Consider the following 11,360-nt stretch of genomic DNA (forward strand, 5'->3'; position numbering starts at 1 on the left):
AGCTTGCACCTAGCTTAATGTAGAATGCAATTAGGCTAAGATAAGGTCAACAAGGCCCGGTTTGCACGTCGATTGGCTTGTTTGCATTTGTTCATGAAAATAACTTTTCCCCTGCTTGTTTTTAAAAATGTTTTAAAACCGACTACTCCATTTTCCTCTCTTTTCCTGAATTTTCATTTACTTGCCGATATTAAAGAAAGCTCATTTTTAAGAACTTGAGAAAAAAAATGGAGGAATGACTGGTCTTTTACGAAGTACCCCACATGATAGTCACATGTGTCGCCACCCATATCTTAAGTGACCCCACATGATTACATTATTTTTATAGACTGATTTTCGAGACGTGATCCATGGCCGATTTCAACCAAGTGGAATAAGTCATAATTCCAGGGCGATTTTAATCGAAAAGTCCAGAAATGCTACTAATTCCAGTCCAAACCGGTTTGGTTTTTAAACATTGAGTTAAACTAACTATGCCATAGGCAGTGAAATCCCACTATGGTGTGAGTGTTGGGTGTGTGCATGCATGCGTTTGAAAAAAAAACTGGCCCAAGTGCTTCGCATAAGACAAAAACTTGAACCGGTGTAGCACACTGCCCGTCAGGCACAGCTTGCACCTATCTTAATGTAGAATGCAATTGAGTAGAGATAAGGTCAATAAGGCCCGGTTTGCACGTCGACTAGCTTGTTTGCATTCGTTCGTGAAAATAACTTTTCCCCTGCTTGTTTTTGAAAATGTTTTAAAACCGACCACTCCATTTTCCTCTCTTTTCCTGAATTTTCATTTACTTGCCAATATTAAAGAAAGGTCATTTTCAAGAACTTGAGAAAAAAATGGAGGAATGACTGGTCTTTTACGAAGTACCCCACATGATAGTCACATGTGTCGCCACCCATATCTTAAGTGACCCCACATGATTACATTATTTTTATAGACTGATTTTCAAGACGTGATCCCTGGCCGATTTCAACTAAGTGGAGTAAGTCATAATTCTAAGGCGATTTCAATCGAAAAGTCCAGAAATGTTACTAATTCCAATCTAAACCAGTTTGGTTTTTAAACATTGAGTTAAACTAATTGTGCCATAAGCAGTGAAATCCCACTATGGTGTGAGTGTTGGGTGTGTGCGTGCATGTGTAAAAAAATTTAAAATAAAATAAAAAACTGGCCCAAACCTAGCCCAAGTACTTCTCATAAGCCAAAAACTTGAACTGGTGTATCACACCGCCCGTCAAGTACAGCTTGCACCTAACTTAATTTAGAGGGCAATTGGGCTGAGACAAGGTCAACAAGGCCCGGTTTGCACCTCGACTGGCTTGTTTGCATTCATTCGTGAAAATAGCTTTTCCTCTGCTTGTTTTTGTAAATGTTTTAAAATCGACTACTCCATTTTCCTCTCTTTTCTTGAATTTTCATTTACTTGCAGATATTAAAGAAAAGTCATTTTTAAGAACTTGAGAAAAAAAATGGAGGAATGATTGGTCTACTCCACATGATAGTCACATGTGTCGCCACCCATATTTTAAGTGACCCCACATGATTACATTATTTTTATACACTGATTTTCGAGACGTGATTCCTGGTCGATTTCAACCAACTGGAGCAAGTCATAATTCCAAGGCGATTTCAATCGAAAAGTCCATAAATGCTACTAATTCCAGTCCAAACTGGTCTAGTTTTTAAACATTGAGTTAAACTAACTGTGCCATAAGCAGTGAGATCCTACTATAGTGTGAGTGTTGGGTGTGTGCGTGCATGTGTAAAAAAAACAAATCGGCCCAAACTTGGCCCAAGTACTTCCCATAAGCCAAAAACTTGAACCGGTGTAGCACACCGCCCGTCAGGTACAGCTTGCACCTAGCTTAATGCAGACTGCAATTGGGCTGAGATAAGGTCAACAAGGCCCGGTTTGCACCTCGACTGACTTGTTTGCATTCATTCGTGAAAAATAGATTTTCCTCTACTTGTTTTTGTAAATGTTTTAAAGTCGACTACTCCATTTTCCTCTCTTTTCCTGAATTTTAATTTACTTGCAGATATTAAAGAAAGGTCATTTTCAAGAACTTGAGAAAAAAAAATTGGAGGAATGACTGGTCTTTTACGAAGTACTCCACATAATAGTCACATGTGTCGCCACCCATATTTTAAGTGACCCCACATGATTACATTATTTTTATAGACTGATTTTCGAGACTTGATTCCTGGCCGATTTCAACGAAGTGGAGTAAGTCATAATTCCAAGGTGATTTCAATTGAAAAGTTCAGAAATGCTACTAATTCCAATCCAAACCGGTTTGGTTTTTAAACATTGAGTTAAACTAACTATGCAATAAGCAGTGAAATCCCACTATGGTGTGAGTGTTGGGTGTGTGCGTGCATGCGTTAAAAAAAAAAAAAAAAAAGGTCCAAACTTGGCCCAAATACTTCCCATAAACCAAAAACTTGAACCGGTGTAGCACATCGCCCATTAGGTACAGCTTGCACCTAACTTAATGTAGACTGCAATTGGGTTGAGACAAGGTTAACAAGGCCCGGTTTGCACCTCGATTGGCTTGTTTGCATTCATTCGTGAAAATAGTTTTTCCTCTGCTTGTTTTTGTAATTGTTTTAAAATTGACTACTCCATTTTCATCTCTTTTCATGAATTTTCATTTACTTGCCAATATTAAAGAAATGTCATTTTCAAGAACTTGAGAAAAAAAATGGAGGAATGATTGGTCTTTTACGAAGTACTCCACATGATAGTCACATGTATCGCCACTCATATTTTAAGTGACCCCACATGATTACATTATTTTTATAGACTGATTTTCCAGATGTGATTCCTGGCCGATTTCAACCAAGTGGAGTAAGTCATAATTCCAAGGCGATTTCAATCGAAAAGTCCAGAAATGCTACTAATTCCAGTCCAAACTGGTCTGGTTTTTAAACATTGAGTTAAACTAACTATACCATAGATAGTGAAATCCCACTATGGTGTGAGTGTTGGGTGTGCGTGCATGCGTAAAAATAAATAAATAAATAAATAACTGGCCCAAACCTAGCCCAAGTACTTCCCATAAGCTAAAAACTTGAACCGGTTTAGCACTCCGCCCGTCAAGTATAGTTTGCACATAACTTAATGTAGACTGCAATTGGGCTAAGACAAGGTCAACAAGGCCCGGTTTGCACCTCGACTGGCTTGTATGCATTCGTTCTGAAAATAGTTTTTCCTCTACTTGTTTTTGTAAATGTTTTAAAACTGATTACTCCATTTTCCTCTCTTTTCCTGAATTTTCATTTACTTGTTGATCCTAAAGAAAGGTCATTTTCAAGAACTTGAGAAAAAAATTGGAGGAATGACTGGTCTTTTACGAAGTACTCCACATAATAGTCACATGTGTCGCCACCCATATTTTAAGTGACCCCACATGATTTCGTTATTTTTATAGACTAATTTTCGAGACGTGATTCCTGGCTGATTTCAACCAAGTAGAGTAAGTCATAATTCCAAGGCGATTTCAATTGAAAAGTCCATAAATGCTACTAATTCCAGTCCAAACCGGTCTGGTTTTTAAACATTGAGTTAAACTAACTGTGCCATAAGGTGTGAAATCCTACTATGGTGTGAGTGTTGGGTGTGTGCGTGCATGTGTAAAAAAAATAAAAATAAATGGCCCAAACTTGGCCCAAGTACTTCCCATAAGCCCAAAACTTGAACCGGTGTAAAACACCGCCTGTCAGGTACAACTTGCACATAGCTTCATGTGGACTGCAATTGAGCTGAGACAAGGTCAACAAGGCCTGGTTTGCACCTCGACTGGCTTGTTTGCATTCATTCACGAAAATAGCTTTTCCTCTGCTTGTATTTGTAAATGTTTTAAAAGCGACTACTCCATTTTCCTCTCTTTTCCTGAATTTTCATTTACTTGCTGATATTAAAGAAATGTCATTTTCAAGAACTTGAGATAAAAATGGAGGAATGATTGGTCTTTTACAAAGTACTCCACATGATAGTCACATGTGTCGCCACCCATATTTTAAGTGACCCCACATGATTACATTATTTTTATAGATTGATTTTCGAGACGTGATTCCGGGTTGATTACAACCAAATGGAGTAAGTCATAATTCCAAGGCGATTTCAATTGAAAAGTCCAAAAATGCTATTAATTCCAGTCCAAACCGGTTTGATTTTTTAACATTGAATTAAACTAACGATGCCATAGGCAGTAAAATACCACTATGGTGTGAGTGTTGGGTGTGTGCATGCATGCATAAAAAAAAAAAAAGAAAAAAAGAAAAAAGAAAAAGAAAGCCCAAACCTAGCCCAAGTATTTCCCATAAGCCAAAAACTTAAACCGGTGTAGTACACTGCTCGCCAGGTACAGCTTGCACCTAACTTAATGTAGACTGCAATTGGGCTGAGACAAGGTCAACAAGGCCCGGTTTGCACCTCGACTAGTTTGTTTGCATTCATTCATGAAAATAGCTTTTCCTCTACTTGATTTTGTAAATGTTTTAAAATCGACTACTCCATTTTCCTCTCTTTTCTTGAATTTTCATTTACTTGCAGATATTTAAAAAATGTCATATTCAAGAATTTGAGAAAAAAAAAAAGGAGGAATGACTAGTCTTTTACGAAGTACTCCACATGATAGTCACATGTGTCGTCACCCATATTTGAAGTGACCTCACATGATTACATTATTTTTATAGACTGATTTTCGAGACATGATTCCTGACCGATTTCTACCAAGTGGAGTAAGTCATAATTCCAAAGCGATTTCAATCGAAAAGTTTAGAAATGCTACTAATTCCAGTCCAAACTGGTCTGGTTTTTAAACATTTAGTCAAACTAACTGTGACATAAGCAGTGAAATCCTACTATGGTGTGAGTGTTAGGTGTGTGTGTGTGTGCATGTGTAAAAAAAAAAAAAAAAGCCCAAACCTGGCCCAAGTACTTCCCATAAGCCAAAAACTTGTATCGGTGTAGCACACCGCCCGTCAGGTACAACTTGCACCTTGCTTAATGTAGACTGCAATTGGGCTAAGATAAGGTCAACAAGGCCCAGTTTGCACCTCGACTGGCTTGTTTGCATTCATTCGTGAAAAATCGCTTTTCCTCTGCTTGTTTTTTAAAATGTTTTAAAATCGACTACTCCATTTTTCTCTCTTTTCCTGAATTTTAATTTACTTGCAGATATTAAAGAAAGGTCATTTTCAAGAACTTGAGAAAAAAAAATGGAGGAATGACTGGTCTTTTACGAAGTACTCCACATGATAGTCACATGTGTCGCCACCCATATTTTAAGTGACCCCACATGATTACATTATTTTTATAGACTGATTTTCGAGACGTGATTCGTGGCCGATTTCAACCAAGTGGAGTAAGTCATAATTCCAAGGCAATTTCAATCGAAAAGTCCAGAAATGCTACTAATTCAAGTCCAAACCAGTCTGGTTTTTAAACATTGAGTTAAACTAATTGTGCCATAAACATTGAAATCCTACTGTGGTGTGAGCGTTGGGTGTGTGCGTGCATGTGTAAAAAAAAAAACTGGCCCAAACCTGGCCCAAGTATTTCCCATAAGCCAAAATCTTGAACCGGTGTATTGCACTGCTCGTCAGGTACAGCTTGCACCTAGCTTAATGCAAACTGCAATTGGGCTGAGATAAGGTTAACAAGGCCCTGTTTGCACCTCGACTGGCTTGTTTGCATTCATTCATGAAAATAGTTTTTCCACTGCTTGTTTTTGTAAATGTTTTAAAACCGACTACTCCATTTTCCTCTCTTTTCCTGAATTTTCATTTACTTGCTGATATTAAAGAAAGGTCATTTTCAAGAACTTAAGAAAAGAAAAATGGAGGAATGACTGGTCTTTTACGAACTACTCCACATGATAGTCACATGTGTCGCCACCCATATTTTAAGTGACCCCATATGATTACATTATTTTTATAGATTGATTTTCGAGACGTGATTCGTGGCCGATTTCAACCAAGTGGAGTAAGTCATAATTCTAAGGCGATTTCAATCGAAAAGTCCAGAAATGCTACTAATTCCAGTCCAAACTGGTCTGGTTTTTAAACATTGAGTTAAACTAACTATGCCATAGGCAATGAAATCCCACTATGGTGTGCGTGCATGCATAAAAAAAAAAAAAAAAAAAAACCAAAAAAAAAGAGCCCAAAGCTAGCCCAAGTACTTCCCATAAGCCAAAAACTTGAACCAGTGTAGTACACCGCCCGTCAGGTACAGCTTGCACCCAACTTAATGTAGACTGGAATTGGGCTGAGACAAGGTCAACAAGGCCCGGTTTGCACCTCGACTGGCTTGTATGCATTCGTTCTGAAAATAGTTTTTCCTCTACTTGTTTTTGTAAATGTTTTAAAACTGATTACTCCATTTTCCTCTCTTTTCCTGAATTTTCATTTACATGCTGATATTAAAGAAAGGTCATTTTCAAGAACTTGAGAAAAAAATGGAGGAATGACAGGTCTTTTAGGAAGTACTCCACATGATAGTCACATGTGTCGCCACCCATATTTTAACTGACCCCACATGATTGCATTATTTTTATAGACTGATTTTCGAGACGTGATTCCTGACCGATTTCAACCAAGTGGAGTAAGACATAATTCCAAGGCGATTTCAATCGAAAAGTCCAGAAATGCTACTAATTCTAGTACAAACTGGTCTGGTTTTTAAACATTGAGTTAAACTAACTACGCCATAGGCAGTGAAATCCCACTATGGTGTGAGTGTTGGGTGTGCGTGCACGCGTTTAAAAAAAAAAAAAACTGTCCCAAACCTGGCCCAAGTACTTCTCATAAGCCAAAAACTTGAACCGGTGTAACACACCGCTTGTCAGGTACAGCTTTCACCTAGCTTAATTTAGACTGCAATTGGGCTGAGACAAGGTCAACAAGTCCCGGTTTGCACCTCGACTGGCTTGTTTGCATTCGTTCGTGAAAATAGCTTTTCCTAAGCTTGTTTTTGTAAATGTTTTAAAACCGACTACTCCATTTTTCTCTCTTTTCTTGAATTTTCATTTACTTGCCGATATTAAAGAAAGGTCATTTTTAAGAAAATGAGGAAAAAAAAATGGAGGAATGACTGGTCTTCTACGAACTACTCCACATGATAGTCACATGTGTCGCCACCCATATTTTAAGTGACCTCACATTGTTAAATTATTTTTATAGACTTATTTTCGAGATGTGTTTCCTGGCCGATTTCAGTCATAATTCCAAGGCGATTTTAATCGAAAAGTCCAGAAATGCTACTAATTTATGTCCAAACCGGTTTGGTTTTTAAACATTATGTTAAACTAACTATGCCTTAGGCAGTGAAATCCTACTATGGTATGAGTGTTGGGTGTGTGCGTGGATGCGTAAAAATAATTTTTTTTTAAAAAAATAAAAAAATAAAAATGGCCCAAACCTTGCCCAAGTACTTCCCATAAGCCAAAAACTTGAACCGGTGCAGCACACCGCCCGTCAGGTATAGCTTGCACTTAGCTTAATGTAGACTGCAATTGGGCTGAGACAAGGTCAAAAAGGCCCGGTTTGCACCTCGACTGGCTTGTTTGCATTCATTCGTGAACATAATTTTTTCTCTACTTGTTTTTGTAAATGTTTTAAAATCGACTACTCTATTTTCCTCTCTTTTCTTGAATTTTCATTTACTTGTAGATATTTAAAAAAAAGTTATTTTCAAGAACTTGAGAAAAAAATGGAGGAATGACTAGTCTTTTACGAAGTACTCCACATGATAGTCACATGTGTCGCCACCCATATTTTAAGTGACCCCACATGATTACATTATTTTTATAGACTGATTTTCGAGTCGTGATTCCTGGCCGATTTCAACCAAGTGGAGTAAGTCTTAATTCCAAGGCGATTTCAATCGAAAAGTCCAGAAATGCTACTAATTCCAGTCCAAACCGTTCTAGTTTTTAAACATTGAATTAAACTAACTATGCCATAAGCAGTGAAATCCTACTATGGTGTGAGCGTTGGGTGTGTGCGTGCATGCGTAAAAAAAAATAATTTAAAAATAAAAAATAAAAATAAAAAAGGAAAATTGGCCCAAACCTGGCACAAGTAATTCCCATAAGCCAAAAACTTGAACCGGTGCAACACACCGCCCGTCAGGTACAACTTGCACCTAGCTTAATGTAGACTGCAATTGAGCTGAGACAAGGTCAACAAGGCCCGATTTGCACCTTAACTGGCTTGTTTGTAGTTGTTCCTGTTAATGCTTTAAAACCGACTACTCCATTTTCCTCTCTTTTCCTGAATTTTCATTTACTTGCCGATATTAAAGAAAAGTCATTTTCAAGAACTTGAGAAAAAAAAAATGGAGGAATGACTGGTCTTTTACGAAGTACCCCACATCTTAGTCACATGTGTCACCACCCATATTTTAAGTAACCCTACATGATTACATTATTTTTATAGACTGATTTTCGAGACTTGATTCTTGGCCGATTTCAACCAAGTGGAGTAAGTCATAATTCCAAGGCGATTTCAATCGAAAAGTCCATAAATGTTACTAATTCCAGTCCAAACTGGTTTGGTTTTTAAACATTGAGTTAAACTAAATATGCCATAGGCAGTGAATCCCAATATGGTGTGAGGGTTGGGTGTGTGCGTGCATGCGTTAAAATAAAAAATTAAAAAAAAAACATAAAAAAAGCCCCAAACCTAGCCCAAGTACTTCCCATAAGCCAAAAACTTGAACCGGTGTAGCACACCGCCCGTCAGGTACAGCTTGCATATAACTTAATGTAGATTGCAATTGGGCTGAGACAAGGTCAACAAGGCCCGGTTTGCACCTTGACTGCCTTGTTTGCATTCGTTCGTAAAAATAGCTTTTCCTCTGCTTGTTTTTTTAAATGTTTTAAAAGCCGACTACTCCATTTTCCTCGCTTTTCTTGAATTTTCATTCACTTGCCGATATTAAAGAAATGTCATTTTCAAGAACTTGAGAAAAAAAAATTGAGGAATGACTGGTCTTTTACGAAGTACTCCACATGATAGTCACATGTGTCGCCACCCATATTTTAAGTGACCCCACATGATTACATTATTTTTATAGACTGATTTTCGAGATGTGATTCCTAGCCGATTTCAACCAAGTGGAGTAGGTCATAATTCTAAGGCGATTTCAATCGACATGTCCAGAAATGCTACTAATTCCAGTACAAACCGGTCTGGTTTTTAAACATTGAGTTAAACTAATTGTGCCATAAGCAGTGAAATCCTACTATGGTGTGAGCGTTGGGTGTGTGCGTGCATGTGAAAAAAAAAAAAAACTCGCCCAAACCTGGCCCAAGTACTTCCCATAAGCCAAAAACTTGAACCGGTGTAACACACCGCCCGTCAGGTACAACTTGCACCTAGCTTAATGTAGACTGCAATTGGGCTGAGACAAGGTCAACAAGGCTCGGTTTGCACCTCGACCGGCTTGTTTGCATTCATTTTTGAAAATAGCTTTTCCTCTGCTTTTTTTTGTAAATGCTTTAAAACTGACTACTCCATTTTCCTCTCTTTTTCTGAATTTTCATTTACTTGGCGATATTAAAGAAAAGTCATTTTTAAGAACTTGAGGAAAAAAATGGAGGAATGACTGGTTTTTTACAAACTACCCCATGGTAGTCATATGTGTCGCCACCCATATTTTAAGTGACTCAACAGGATTACATTATTTTTATAGACTGATTTTCGAGATATGATTCCTGGCTGATTTCAACCAAGTGGAGTAAGTCATAATTTCGAGGTGATTTCAATCGAAAAGTCTAAAAATGTTACGAATTCCAGTCCAAACCAGTTTGGTTTTTAAACATTGAGTTAAACTAACTATGTCATAGGCAGTGAAATCCCACTATGGTGAGTGTTGAGTGTATGCGTGCATGCGTTTATATATATATATTAAAAAGCCCAAACCTGGCCCAAGTACTTCCCATAAGCCAAAAAATTGAACCGGTGTAGCATACCGCCTGTCAGGTACAACTTGCACCTAACTTTATGTAGACTGCAATTGGGCTGAGAGAAGGTCAACAAGGCCCGGTTTGCACCTCAACTGGCTTGTTTGCATTCATTCGTGAAAATAGTTTTTCCTCTGCTTGTTTTTGTAGATGTTTTAAAATCGACTACTCCATTTTCCTCTCTTTTCCTAAATTTTCATTTACTTGCAGATATTAAAGAAAGGTCATTTTCAAGAACTTGAGAAAAAAATGGAGGAATGACTGGTCTTTTACGAAGGACTCCAAATGATAGTCACATGTGTCGCCACCCATACTTTAAGTGACCCCGCATGTGTAGCCATCCGTATCTTAATACCGCACGTGTCAAATTGCCACATATGAAGCATATGACACCATCCATCTTAAAGCACCATACTTGAAGTGACCCCGCATGTGTAGCCATCCGTATCTTAATACCGCACGTGTCAAATTGCCACATATGAAGCATATGACACCATCCATCTTAAAGCACCGTACTTGAAGTGACCCCACGTGTAGCCATCCGTATCTTAGTGCCGCACATGTGTCAAATTGCCACATGTGAAGCATATGACACCATCCATCTTAAAGCACCATACTTTAAGTGTCCCCACATGTGTAGCCATCCGTATCTTAGTGCCGCACGTGTCAAATTGCCACATGTGAAGCATATGACACCATCCATGTGTCAATGCATCACCGCGCATCTTTTACTGCCCCACCTGTCAATGTGCCACACAACCCAACATGCCACGGGCCCCTTTTTTGGGAAAGCCGATGGCGGTGGCCCTTTGGCGTGTGAATTCTTTCAACAGAGCAGCCTGATTCATTCGGTAGATCAAGTCGAGGTGGCTTTGGTTCACCAGCACGTAGGTGGTCCAAGTTCCTGTGACCGAGTATCTGGCCCTATTGATTGATCGAACACAACCCTATCTAAGACAAAGGGCCAGTGGGAGGCTAAAAATGGAAAGCCGAATCAGCTTCAAAATGTATGAGCGTGCTAGCACGTTTTACCTTGTTAATAAGCTTTGAAGCGCGTTCAGAAAATTTTAAGCTGAAAAACGTATGCGCCCGCTAGCACGCAACGGACAACAGCTTTGAAGCCGTTGCTTGCTATCCACATGCCACAGCCACCTTCAACACAGACATGCATCACCTTTCATCTTCGACTAAAATTTTTCATGAAAAATCATCTACAAATAAATATTTCATAAAAAACGTCAAAATAGAATAATTTTTTTCAGAAAAAAAATAATAAATAAATAAATAAATAAATCTTGTTGAAAACAGTAAGGGAAACAGCTTTTCCAGGAATTCTAACAAGTCAACTGATGAAATCCAACAAACTCTCACATCCTAAAGATGAT

Source organism: Magnolia sinica, chromosome 2 (genome assembly GCF_029962835.1).
Source record: "Magnolia sinica isolate HGM2019 chromosome 2, MsV1, whole genome shotgun sequence".
Lineage (NCBI taxonomy): Eukaryota > Viridiplantae > Streptophyta > Magnoliopsida > Magnoliales > Magnoliaceae > Magnolia > Magnolia sinica.